At 40.7% G+C, this 14,345-nt stretch overlaps 1 protein-coding gene across 1 annotated transcript in view; it reads left to right on the forward strand.

The window, feature by feature from the left end:
* CHCHD3 (coiled-coil-helix-coiled-coil-helix domain containing 3) overlaps positions 1-14,345 on the forward strand; it is a 313,138-nt gene that overhangs the window by 181,019 nt on the left and 117,774 nt on the right. The gene's annotated exons all lie outside the window — the stretch shown is intronic.

Consider the following 14,345-nt stretch of genomic DNA (forward strand, 5'->3'; position numbering starts at 1 on the left):
GCAGGTGGTAGCCATTTTTCAAAGCAAACAGGCTGTCTTTTAGTTCAGTTAGGGAAAAAAGGCATTAATTCTTTACTGTAGCCCCGAATATTCTGTGCAAGGTGACAAATGGCAAGGATCTCAAAACACTGAGCACTCAAAAAAAAAAAAGTAGCAGAGCTGGCTAATTATGTTTTTTAAAGGGCCAAACCAGAGCTTTCAGCAGCGTCTCTCTTGCTACTAATTGATGATGCATCTTGTTCTTGCTGGTCCCCCTACAGACTATTTTCCAGGAGTTTATGTCATGCCAGTCTTTTGCTTTATGGTCTGAAAGAACCCCGTCCACTTCCTCAGTGCTTGTCTCAGAGGGCACCTGTTCCCTGCAAGGGAACCGCCTCTGAGCAGCTTGGAGACAGCACCCAGCTACTGTGCAGCTTTGACACTCACACATCCGTGCCAATAGGTGTGCATGCTGGCATGGGAGACTGGCGATGCTCTGTTCAAAATCAGAAGAATTTTTATCAGGGAGTCTTCTCTTTCCCTTATTCACCAGCCTGGTTTATAAAATGATGATCTGAGATTGCGTTTAGCATGCCAGCTTTAAAATGCAAGGCATGGCATCCTGGATTCTGTTCTTGACTCAGGACTAACTAGCTCTGCGACCTTTGGCAAGGAAGGCTGACCCAAGAAAGGTGACCTTTAATATCTAAGGACCTTGATGTCTCAGATACAGCCCTGCCTCAAATGTCTATGATTCTCTCTCCTTTTGTCTGAGTATCTTCAGTAGCTGATCAATAAGGCATAAGATGACATTCACAGGTTGTCTTTAAGATCATTTTATCTGTAGTGTCCTTATATGTGTTTGAAGAGGCTGAGGCAGGGGGTGGGGAGGGTGGAGGGTCGTGGTCTGGGCTGAGATCAGCCCCTCCTGTGGGCAGGGAGGGAAGAACCGTCTTCTTATTTTTCCAGACTACATTTGATCACTTAGCTCCTCAGTCTAAGCAGTTGCCAGGAGCTTTCTAGCATTTGATGAAATGATGGATGCATGGAAGTATACTCACAGGAAGATTTTTTTTTAAACCAGAAAGATTGTATATAATCATGATAGTTAAATATAGATATATAAGATGATAATTATAACTGTGAAGAAGGTAGCTTACCATGTCAAATAGTAATATTCTGACTTCCCAGCAGATAAAACCAAATCAGAGTGGTTCTCTCCCCTACCACCTCCCTTTTCTCCCTCCTTTCCTCTCTCCTCCCTCCCTTCCTTACTTTCCTGGTGGTGCTCAGTGCTTTTCTCTAGGATGCTCAGGGGACCATGTGCTGCCAGGGATTGAACCTGGGGCCTCCACTTGCATGCTGAAAGTAGACTATAGACCGAACATGATTGCCACTCAATTCCTCTTTTGCAAATCACAGCATCCAAAAGGAGAGAGAGAACAAAAGAGAATGCCCTGCCACAGAGGCGGGGGGTGGGGTGGCGGTGGGAGGGATACTAGGACCCGTGGTGGTGGGAAATGGGCACTGGTGGAGGGATGGGTATTTGATCTTTGTATAATTGAAACCCAGGCACAAAAATTTGTAAGTCTACAACTGTGCCTCATGGTGTTTCACTAATAAAAATTTAAAGAGAGAGAGAGAGAGAGAGAGAGAGAGAGAGAGAGAGAGAGAGAGAGAGAGACCACTCTGTGGGTGAGATAGTTGACCCCAGTATACTGAAATAAAACTCCTACTGGTTTTGCATTATCGAGCTAGTGTCTCTGTCGATTTCACTGCTTGGGAACCCATAGTCCTGGGCTTAACAGAGGTTCTCTGACCTGGCCTTGCAGTCTTCAGGTAGTAAAAGATTGGATAAAAGGTCAGGTTGATATTTAGGTTATGCTCGATTTTAGTTTCTTAGCAGTGATACCAGAGAAGGGACCTCCTGCTGGCCAGGTGCTCCTGGCCATCCTGACACAAGTTCTCAGTGTCATGATGGTCCTCCACGTCAAAGGGACAGGTAAGGATGAGAACAGAGCTAAAGGGGGGTGAACCCACTTCTAGGAGTGAGTCTGAAAGGTCTGGTGCAGCCTCTCTTGTGCAGAAAATAGCCTCCTTCTTCTCCCAGATGGATCTGGGAACCCTAGCGACTTACTTGCATCTGGTCCTCTGTGCTCCTTGGCCTGCCACCCAGGCACTTCCGTGTTTGGTCATGTTCTCTTCCTTCTGTTCTTCCGTTGTGAAATGTATTTCCCTTCTGAAATGCATTTCGACCGCATATGGTCCCTTGAGCCCCTCCAAGGGTCACTCCTGAGCACGGAGCCAGGAATAGCCTCTGAGCAGAGCCAGGGGTGGACCAAAAAATCAATAAAGAAATTAATCAAATAAAGGCAGCATGTGAATTTCCTTGGTCAATTCCACCTCAGCAAGCCTTCAGACAAAAATGAACAAACCGTCAATTCAGCCTGCAAGGCAAAGATTGCCTTTCGTTCCTAGTTCTCTCCCAGAGTCCAGCCCTCCTTGTTCTTCTTCAACTGTTGGATGGGTGAGGATTTCATTAACTGTGCGCAACATGAAATGCAGGTTTTCACTGAAGTCTTGGTAAATGTGGTCCACGTGTAGCTTGAAACTCTAGAATTGACCTCGCTGGAGTGGTGATGTTGTTCCCTCAAGAGGATGTAAGGGGGATAGATAGACATGCTGTCATCTGCCTGCCTCTCACTGTCCTGCAACCTGAGCAGTTGAATGGCCTCTGCTCCATGTGCCTGAGAAAGTTTCTCTGCCAATCTTGCTTGTTGAGGATCCCCAGCTATTCAGTGGGTTCCATCATTCCATGGTAAAAACACGCACTGGTGTAATTCATATGGCAGCCATTAGTTGAACTAGTTTGAGGAAGTGCGCATGCTTGCTTTCTCTCTCTCTCTCTCTCTCTCTCTCTCTCTCTCTCTCTCTCTCTCTCTCTCTCCATCTTCTTCTCTCCCCATCTTTCCTCTCCCCCACTTTCTTCCTCTTTCCCTCACAGGAAACACCCTGGAAAAACCCAGGTTTTCCTCGTACTGGCAAACCCCCACTCCTGCTGCCAGTCCTGGCGGGCTCATGCCACAGCCACGTGGCTGTGTGTGAATGGTGTTGAATGTGGCCAGGTAGCCTCCTAGCCGCTTGGCAGGAGAACACAGGCCTTGATGAATGTCCTCTGACCCTGCCTATTGAGTGGATTCAAAACGAACAGTAGAAATGTTGGCGGTTAATGCAATACAGAGCATTAAACGCAGACAACCCGTTCCCTCCATTTACAAAGAAGAAAAACATCACCCCTCCTCCCCGCCTTCCCCAAAGCTTAGGGACGCTGCTCCCAGCTCACAGATTAGCAGCCAGACTGGAATTAAGGCTTTAATTGTGTGGCTCCTGTTTGGTTGTTGTTTTTTCTTCTTTTTTTTTTTTTTTTTTTTTTTTTTTTACTGCTACACAGCATTTCTGGAGCAAATTGTGTTGAGAGGCCCAGTTGGATGTCCTGTGCCAGGCTGGAGACAGCAAAGGTCCCGAGGAAGTAGATAGATGCGCACAGGTGTAACCCCCTCACTCTCAGTTTGCTGGCTTAGCTTCTTTTTGAAGAGGGAATACAAGACCTGCTCCACGCTAGCAGCTGCTCTTTGGTTGGTTCTGTGGCAGATCCAACCGCATGACAGATGCGGGAGTGGACCCTGCACTCTCTCCTTTCAGGAGAACCTGCCGCCCCAGATGTAATTTGCTGACAACCTTGCACTTTAGAGTTCACTGCAGTATTCCCTCCTGGGCCAGGCTCTCTCCAGACTGAGGGTGTAGGCAGCAGTACCAGAAATGGCCCTTGCTCCCGTCCCAGAGTTGCTCTTTAGCTCGGAGTCTCCCTAGTACCATGCCCACGTTTGCTGTGAGCTTCACTAGCATCTCCTTCCTTCTCTCCCATTATCGGCCTCAGACTATCAGTGGGTTCTAAAGTACTCCCTACCTCCTCTGCCTCTCTCTAGACTGGAATTCAGTCCTCCTTACAGGTCTTGGTGATTCTGATTCTGTCTCAGCTCCTGCATTCCAGAGGGCCAGAACCGACTGGATATTGAACAGTTGGATATCTTTTGACTCTTCTGCCTTGACTTTTGCAGGAAATCCTTAGAAGTTGCTTGAAATAAAGTAGCCTGGAAACTGTTGATTTAAGTCAGCTTGGGGTTGTCTTATCTTAAAGTTAAACACTTGAAACTAAAATAAGATCTGGGCTGGAGCCATTATCCGTAGCAGCCCATATGGTCCCCCAACCCTCCAGGGTTTTATCCCTGATTGTGTGGAACCAGTAGTAACCCCTGAACACTGCCAAGGAGTTAGAAGTTTAGGGTGTGGCCCTCCAATTTAAAAAAATAATAATAAGTAGTAAAGATCAGGAATATCAGGACAACTGTACAGCTATTGAGAGGCAGACTTTCAGAATCTCCTTCCCTCCCTGAACTTCAAGAATTCTCTTAGTCAACCAGGAAACTCGGTGCTACTCTACCTATTTAAAAAAATGTTTGATCATCTCTTTTTTTCTGTTGTTGTTTTTTGGTTTGTTTCCTTTTTTTTTTTCTTCAAAACTCTGCATGTGATGTAGATTGCAAGAGAAGGAATGGACTCTGACCAATGGTCCCGAGACTGAGAAAATTAAATCCAAATTGAAATTGAAAAACACAAGTGACTACAAAGAAAAGTAATCCCGAAGTGGTGCAGTAATTGTCTCTGTGTTGTCCAATTTGTCAGATCAGTGACACCGAATACCGCGGCATGGAAAGGACAGTGTAACTAGCATTGCTGTGCTGGAGTGCTTCTGAGATTTTTAATTGCCCCTGGTAAAACAAAATGGTGTACAAGTGCCTGGAAATGGAGGTATTGTTCTCCGTAGTAGGGACTGTGAAGATAGAGTCGGTGTATAATTGCCCCTCCAGCCACGTAATTTCAGGTGCTTGGTTCACCCTTCTGTTTGGTGCCATGTCTGTTGGACTCCAGAGTCGGGATGGTTTTGCTCTGCCATGTCAGGGCAGAATCCAGTGGTTTCTAACACCAATCAGTTCTGCAGCTAAATTTAATAACAAAAGCTTCGTGTTTCCAGTCTATGTAATCGCTATGTAATAAAAAGACAGTTTTATTAAATACAGCCCCGAATAGCTCTTTTCCCCTGTATTGGTTATCACTCTTATCCTTAAGCTTAGTAATGACTCCGTGACGTAGAGCCCTTGTTATCATTCTGGAGCTCAGTTCCTTTTGAGGAAGCCTCAAAAAGCACTGACTTTGGGGGCAGTATGGGCTTTCTTTTAAGACTTGACTAGTCTACCGGCATGTATGTCTACAGAAACTTGTGATTGTTAAAGCTGGAATCAGTAGAGAACGGTTTCTTCGAGAATTATGAATCCCTGAAATAAAGTTCATCTCACTTTTGACTCCGCGTTTATTTGCTATTTCTTTTGAGCTGGGTACTGTGATGAGTATTCTCTTTTTTCAAATAGAAGAGTTTGGGATGGGTGACACTTAGCTGAGAATGGGGGCATGTCTCAGCACCCTTAGTGCAGCAATTTCACATGGAAATATTGTTACTTAGTAACATGAGCTTAGTACATTCTACTGGAATCCCGAGACACCTGTTCTCAGAAAGGATGTATGAAAAATTTAATAACAGGTCTGGCGTTGTTGCCCCTGCCGGAGCACAGCAAATGTTCAACAACCAGGACCAGTTCGTGTCATCTGACTCTCAGTTCTGCCCATGTTCAACAGCCATCAGAGCCATTCCAAGTCATGCATGTGACAAGAGCATTGATTGTTTCTCTCGGGAGTGATGGGAAAGCCAGAGCTGATGTTTTATGCTTCTTCTATATAGTTCAAAAAAATGAGTGAATGGAAATTTCCAATTCCCTCAAGGGGCCGCGACTTTACATATAAAAAAGCATCTCTGTGTTTGGGTGACTCATGCCTACCTGAGTCAGTCCTGAGGCTGTTTTTGTTTGTTGAGTCTTTGCCTTACTACCAGGTTACAATGCCAACCACTCTCCAGGCTGACTCTTTAGCACAGAAAGGCATTTATTGAACAGAAATACATTAGCAAGCAGGTGCAAAATGATTCATAAAACGCTGCTCTGTAAAATTCCACCAAGTCCCCGGTCCCTGTTCTTTCTGGATGGCTTTCTTTCCAGGAACGTTTCACCTAAGGCACTGCAGTTGTTTTGCTTTTGCCTGCGAGAAGCATCAATCCTCTCTAACCTGTGCTTCTCTATAGGCGAGCAGTTTTACCTCCTTCTGACAAAGTCTAGAAACATTTTCCTTTGGCATAGATCAGGGTGTGGGGCTCTTGGCATCCTTGGTACCACTGAACATTCCACGGATCAGAGGACAGCTCCCACACAAAGAATTATCTGGCCCCAAATGTCAGAAGTCTGAGGAGTTGAAGTTCTCTGTGTGAAACCAATTGCCTGATACAGAAATGTAGAAGGACAAGCAGGAAGTTGAAATTTCTGAGTTGAGTTGTTACTGCCCCATTGTAAGAACAGAATCTGGAAATTAACCCCACCAGTTTCTCTAGCCTGCTATCTCGCCAATGTCATTGCATCTTTTATAGTATTTGCCAGCCCTTATATCTTGTGGATAGTTTTTATTGTACAAATCAGACTCTATAGCTAATATTTTTCATGCAAGTTAATGAACCGTTTTCACTAATAAAATCTCATTTCCAGCAGCCACTATACACTACTACTTTCTATCTTCATTCATGATTGGCCCTACTTTTAATTTCAGAAACCACTTATTTTTGCCTTTGCTCTCTTTTCTCCAGAGAAAAAGCAGATGAGCCCTGGAGTAGCAGAGACCATTCAGGTGGCTGTTTCCAGTTTGTTGTCACAATGGGGAAAAAAAAAACTAAATTGCATTCCATGGTCCTTGAAGTTGTTCTTGGAAGGATAAAACAAAGGCAAACGAACAGATTTGACTAAATCCTGGACACAGTATACAAAAACCATAGTAAGAATGGTTTGTTATTTCATTTCTTGGTCAGCACACAAAAGTGTCTAGTGGACGCAAGGATAGTTTGCTTGCAGCTTGTGCCTCTGAGTAGTTTTCAAAGCACATGCTATGGTTGACCATGGACTGACTGTCACTTATGTGTGCCTAGATGAGTTACCTTTTTGAATGTCACTTTCTGATGTGGCCAGAGAAGTGTTTTGAATACAATTCTTTGTTAAAGCTACTTGATAGATGATCCCTCTGTAATTTCTCATTTATAATGAATGTAGTATTTACCTAATTGAATACATGGCTTCTATTTACAGCTAATTGATATTCACAGTGTCATCTTGTACAGCTTCTAATTGTAGTATTGACTTTGGAAGTTTATGGTTTAGCCCCACTGGGATATTTCAATTCCCTTTGTTGGATTATGTCCATCTAAACTTTATCATATTCCTATGTATTGTTCCTCCTATGTAGCTCTGATAAGGAATAAAGCTGATTTCCCTTATATGCTTATGAGTTACTAAATAGTTGGATAAGTGAATAGATAGCTTTTTTCCCCCTACAATAGATAAAATCCATTGCTGATGATTTTGTCTTTCCCAGTTTATAGTATATGTGTTTCAAGCTTCTCATAAGATTTTGAATAACAGGAAATGTGACTATAGGAATTTCCTTTTTGAGAATTGTGAGTTTCAAAAAGGTGTGGGCAAGCAGGACGCGTGTGTTCAGTGGCCAAGAACCATTCCTCTGGCCCCCTCACTGCGATGGACAGTCAAATGATAGGGAATGGGGAATGGAGGAACAGGGCTCAAGACTGGTTGTTAATCAGGGACCATTTATTTCTATCTCTTCTGCTTCTCCTTTCTTACAGCTTCATTCTCTTGCTTCTCTCTTAAGCGTAGTTATTTCTTCCCCAGCATAGTTAGATCTCCCCCCAAGCAGCGTAATTATTTCTCCTTCCCCTATTACAATGTTGTTATTTTCCTCCCCAGTTAGATCTCTTACCCCCCTCTCCCTCCTTACAGCATAGTTATATAGAAATCATAAAGAGAGTGAATATACATATGACTCCAGCGTCATAACAACGGGGTAGTGTGCCAGGCTTTGCCATGCCGGCAAGATACTCTCATTAGCTTGCCAGAATGGCAACGCCTGGCAAACTCCCTGTGACATATTCGATATACCAGAAACATAACAGCAAGTCTCACAATTTGTTGTGAGCCATTGCTGGTGCCCACTCAAGAAAAATAAATGAACAGCGGGAGGACAGTGCTAGAGTGCTACTAATATTTCTAGTCATTTTGTATGAACACAGTAAGAGAATAATATTAAGCTTAAAGCTTGGCTCTTCCTGGGGACATCTTGCTATATATCCCAGACTACAGTCCTCAGGCCAGGTTAGTCTTTCCTAACCCCAGTATGGTCCTTATTCAGTTACTTCTTTTTGGGTCATGACAAAGTTTGTTCCATGACTGTGTTCTTACTTCTTATGGCACTTAGCTTGTCCTTTTTCAATGCTAGGATAGCTTGCAACTTGCTCTGGGTCCATCTTTGTTCCTGGCTGGGACCCTTCTTTTGGGGTATTAGTAAGTAAGGGCAACTGAGAATGTCAGGTAAGTGTGATGACCAGTAGTAAATATCATTTTGAGTCAATTAACTCCCATGTTACAAATGCAGAGCATGGACTGTCTTCCTGTGTCTACACAAAAAAAGGCCATTGCTAAACCAGGTTAAAAGAAAAAATAAAGGAAAGAGAAAAGCAGTAAAGGCTTATTATTAGTGCCTCATGGAATTGAGTATGCTTCGGGAGCGCTGTTGTGGGAGTAACTCCATAGACCTAAGCTCCCTGAGGGAGGAGCAAGGAGAAGCCAGTGTTAGGTAATAAATGTTGTCAGCTCCAGCCAAGTTATTCCCAGCTTCATAGTATCGTCATGTGGAAATTTGGCAAACACCTGTTTCTACCTGGACCTCTTTAGCACAAGCATCTGAGAGATGTAGCTCTCCCATGGTATGCGATTCTTCCTTCACTTGCCCAGTTATGAAGTCTCAGTATTTGCAGCCTTGGAGCTCAGTGATTGTGATGTCACTGGGTTCTAACGCTGGGCACTCTGTCAGATCTCTGCTTTCAGAGCCACCAAGCTTGAGAGCACAGGATTACAATGCCCAAACGTTTTGGCTACAGCGATGTATCTAAGAAAAAGTTTTCGAAGGTAAATCTCCTCGCGGCACAGTAGGTCATCCTCATACTCCAAGTTCTCTGTTGGCCTAATTCGATTTCTCATTTGTAAGCAGCTTTAAGTCCCTGCTAGAGTAGGTCAGGTTCCTTACACACCTAACTGCATGTACATTTCTTTTTGTCCCCTGCTACTCACATGGAGTTTAAAAACATCAGCCGGTTTAGGTGTGGCGTTTCTTGAAGAAAACTCGCCCCTCTTCTTTTCTCCATTTCTCTCGCATGGGGGATGCTCAGTTTTCCATAATGATCCACTTAAGCACTTGCTGTCACGTTTTCTAGCCCAGTCACGTTATCCTAAATCTAACACGCGCTGGAAACTAATTAGAACAGAAATTCCTGTCATAGGAGGCACAACAAACAGATGATGGCAAACATTTTCTATCATTTATGCCCTTCCTCAGAAATGAATTTTATCATATTCATCCTCTCTGATGCGTTTTTATTTATTCATATGCAATAATCCTGTATCTGTTAGTTAATACACAGAAGTTTTATTTATTTCCTCGCGCTTGGTTCCCTGCCTTTCCTTAAGTTGAGTGTGACGCTCCATCCTGGACAGCTATTAGCTTAGTCAATGTATTCCAGACTTATTTAAGTTTCAGGATTCATATGTGTGACTTACCCTCCCAGCATCACATTAACTGTTTCAAAGCAATGTGCCATTAAAGTGTTGTGGCCATGTTTCTTGCTTTGTTATTCTCAGTAGATCTCAAAATATCGATCCCACTGGCGGTCCAGGGGAAGAAGTGTGATAGTAGCCAGTAGTTGGGTGTTTTCATTTTTTTTTTGGAAATAGTTTTCTGCCTTCTTGTGTGGATCTGACCTCTGGGCATGTTGTTTTAAAATTTTTCAAGGATTGCATCTTAGAAAAGTGAATCAAGGACATTTCCATATATCAGCTACTCAAAATTAAATTTGTTGCCTGGTGAATTTCTCAGTAGGCTCAAGCAATATACTTGGTGTATTGAATTTTTTTAGTGTTTCCTAAGTAGCCCTAATAGTATATCCATTACATTTTCTTTCCATTTGAAAAAAAAAATCACACTGTGCGATTATATGTGAACAGAAGAAACATTATTCAGCGCAGGTGTTTTAAGAACCATGGTAGGTAATGTTATACATTGAACAGGAGAGAGAATCAAGTGCTGATACATTAAGGATTTAGTAGGTAAAATAATTTTCATACTATAAATATCTGTTCAAATTGTTAAAACAAAATTTGTGGTAGTTAGTATAATTATTTAAGAGTTCACTCTTTTTAGCTTTCATATTGTGTTATGTTTTCATCTCATAGTAAAGGGTAAAATATATGTGATATTAATGTTTGAAAATATTTTTTCTGATGATAAGTAATAACTGCTCATTACCAAAAAAATTGAGAAATAGGGAATAGTCTAAGTAAGAAAAGTATCTCACTCTCTATATTGTATTCACGGTTAGCATCTTAGTATACTTTGCCTTTTTTCTCTATTTATTTAACCAGACACTCAACCTCTCCTATCCCCTCCCACCCTTTTCTTTTCTGTTCACCGAAATTAGTAACTTACTATATGTGCTATTTAATGATCTGTCTCCCTGCCCCCCCCCCCCCCACCCAGCCTTACACACATGCACGCATGCATGCACACACTTTTTTTTTTTAAAGGAATTACTCTATTAAAATATTATTTGGGGGGACTGGAGCAATAACACAGCAGGAAGGGCATTTGCCCTGCATGTGGCCAACCCAGGTTCAATTCTCAGCATCCAGTATGGTCCCCCAAGCACTGCCAGGAGTGATTCCTGAGTGCAGAGCCAGGAATAACGCCTGAGCATCTCAGGGTGTGACCCAAAAAGCAAAAACAAATGAAAAAAAAAACCAATAAAATACTATTTTTTGTGGTTCTTACCGCTTGTGATTATTTTGAGCGAACAGCTATTTTCATTACCAGTCTGTGGTCAGGAGTCAGTGTTGGGCCTGCCTTATTCCCACAAACCTGTGCCATTCCCACTGTGTAGTTGCTTTCGTTGCTTAAATCATGCTGACTGCATTTTCTCACTACAAATTCTTGTGTACTTTCCTTAATTCCTAGAAGTAAAATTGGCCAAGTGATAAGCAGATTAACGAGTTAAGATATATACACATGAACATCTATATATTCAAATAGAGTTGCTTCCATAAATCTCAGCATACCTAATTTGTATTCACTTACAAAATTTATACGGTTAATTTCATTCTTTGTGATATATAGCTCTAAGAGTTTTGACAAATATATGCAATTGTTTAACCACCACCATAATTAAGAAATGGACTAGATCAATCACCTAGATAAATTTCCTACTTTTCCCTTAACTGCAGAGAATGGTGTTTTTAACTAGGTAAATATGAAGCAAAAATAACTAGAAACCATCTACAAGACACCAGTACACTGTAAGCTTTGCTTATGTTCAATGCATATGGTTCTGTTCTCTTTTTTTTTTCTAGAAAGAGATTAAGCTGTCTTTTCTACTTGTACTTTTTCCCTTTTTTTAAAAAAACAGGATAATTTGAGTATTTTTCTATTTAACCATTGGACTGGTTTTTTTTTCTGTGAAATTGTCTGTATCTCAAACCTGTTTGTATATTATACAATTGCCAAATTAATTTTCTGCTTATAGAAGTAATGACTTCCTTATAGAACATTTAGAACAAAACAGTTCATATATGAGCCATTGTTTATGTCCTCAAAGTAGAGTATTTTTAAGACTTTTTGGTTGAACTAATTTTAGAAATGATTACATCAACTTACAGTCTGACCTGACAGGAGTTTTAAAGAGCCTTATTTCCCGATCCTTGCCAATATCATTATATATTATTGAAAGTTTGATGAATAACGGAACAATCATTATTTTAATTTTCATTCCCTGGTTTTTACAGTGTTGGGTCCTCCCCTCCCCATGTGTTTATTATTTGTATTGCTGTCATTTTAATGTTTTTATTTCAGATTTTTTTTAGGTGATGTAGACAGCTTTTTAAAAACTGCTTTGTATATTAATAACATTGATGTACATATTCACATGTTGGATTTCTTTTCCTCTTTTGTCATTTTATTATTTACATGATTTGCTATGTTTATTTTATGAAGGTCCTGATATCTCCAGTGTTTCTTTAATTTATATATATGTATACATATATATATATGTGCACACATATATATAGTGTGTGTGTCTGTGTGTGTATCTGTGTGTTTAACATCGGTAGGTCTTTTCTCTCTAGACCATATTTCAGTGCACATTTATGACACAACTTTGTCAAATTCATTCTCCATTCACTTTTTCTTTTATGTAACTCCCAGTGAAAAATATGTTTTTCTGTGTTGAGTCAAGGAGCTGTAGGCTGTGTGCTTGCACATGAATAATTTTTATCCAATACTAATAATGTATTTGTCTTCATTTATTCATAGGCTTTTGAACAGTATGTACTTTTCATTGAAATCTTTCATTCATACTGTTGTGGCACAGGACCATTTCACATTGTCCTGTGTTAGCTTAAGTCCTTCTCATCTCCCTCCACCCACCTCGACCCACCCTACCCCCATTTCTTTCTTTGCTTTGCCTTTTGAAATGTTGATGTTATCCATCAGATCTCTTTCACATGAGGAATAAAACTTAATTTAATGCATATAATTAAATATTTCTTTGGCTTTTTACATGCTGCAGGACATTGAAGAGAAAGTAAGTAGCAAAATCATCATCTCAAAATGTGTTGTCTTTGAACACAGTTTGATTAAACCAAGTAGATGGCCAGTGAACAGTAACCTTAATATGGTTAAGTAGTGAATATTGATCATCTCACTCTAAAAAAAAAGATATATAAACAGAAGGGGGGAGAGGCAGGCAGGGTGATAGCCTTACACCTTTAAATGTAAAAACATGTACATTTGCACTCATAAACCAGTGTTAGTTGCTGAGAGATCATACAGCAGGATAGGCACTTGCCTTGTGTATAGGCAACCCTGATTCCATCCTTGGCACAAAAATGGTTCCCCAAGCACCGCTAGATATAATCTCTGACACAGAGCCAAGAGTAAGCTCTGAGCATAGCCCGGTATGGCCCCCAAACCGAAAATAAATATAAATTAGTATGTATACAAACCCGTGTTAAATAAAATTAATTTTAAAATATATGGTATACAGGATGTATGAATGGGAATGCCAAAACATAACATGATTCATTTATTTAAATGTTCTCATCCAGGTATCCATTCAGCACTGGCAGAATAGAAAATATGTAAAGAATTTCTAATTTGGGTGATCTGTTCTATTCAGAGACACAGCACACTTGAACATAATGATGAAGATGCAAGCAATAGCCTGAGAAATGATTTTTTTTGAAAAAAAAAAATTCTAATCTTGGAAAAACTTAAATAACTATCTTTATCATTCATTGTTTTCAAAAACGAATTCCAAATTTGATTTTTATCATTGAATCAAAATATTTTACTTTTCAAAACACGTCATAAAAAACATGTCTTGCATATTAAAAGTAGAACAACCAGGACTTTAAAGTACTTTGAGTAGTTGTATTCATTGTTATCTGCAAAGGGGATTTGAGATAAGCCAAGAGATCCTCAGGGTCTATACCTTGCTCTGCATTTTGGGGTTAGTCCTGGTGGTATTCAGGGGAAATGCACTACCAAGATTCAAATCTGGGTGGGGTTGCATGCATGGCAGATGTTTGACCCCTATGTTACCCCTCTGCCAGTTATTATTTTTCAGAATATTTCAGTTAGAATCACAGTCATTTCCTACCCCATTCCATAAAGACATTTATTTAATAAAAAAAATTCCATCAACACATGCACTTTTGTTCAGGATTTGGCGTGGTAATTTAAGAATTCTCAGTTTATGCACCAAATGTCATTTTGTTGACGTTCAAGAAAGCAGGTTAATAGCCTTGTGTCTTGTGCCCAAAATAAATTCAAATTTTTATGGTACACTATATTAATCTTTGAAATTGCTCTTCGAAAGAGAAGTTAAATAAAATTGTCTGTGTTGTATTCTGACATCCCCCAAATATTTCTGGACAAAGTAGGACACAGCTGTCTCGGTTGAAAAAAAAAATACAATGTCGACTCATTCTTTCCATTTAAATACAGCAATCATCATCTTATTAATACTCTTCTGTGGCAGA

This window comes from Sorex fumeus, unplaced genomic scaffold (assembly GCF_029834395.1).
Source record: "Sorex fumeus unplaced genomic scaffold, SorFum_2.1 ptg000048l, whole genome shotgun sequence".
In the NCBI taxonomy this organism is placed as follows: domain Eukaryota; kingdom Metazoa; phylum Chordata; class Mammalia; order Eulipotyphla; family Soricidae; genus Sorex; species Sorex fumeus.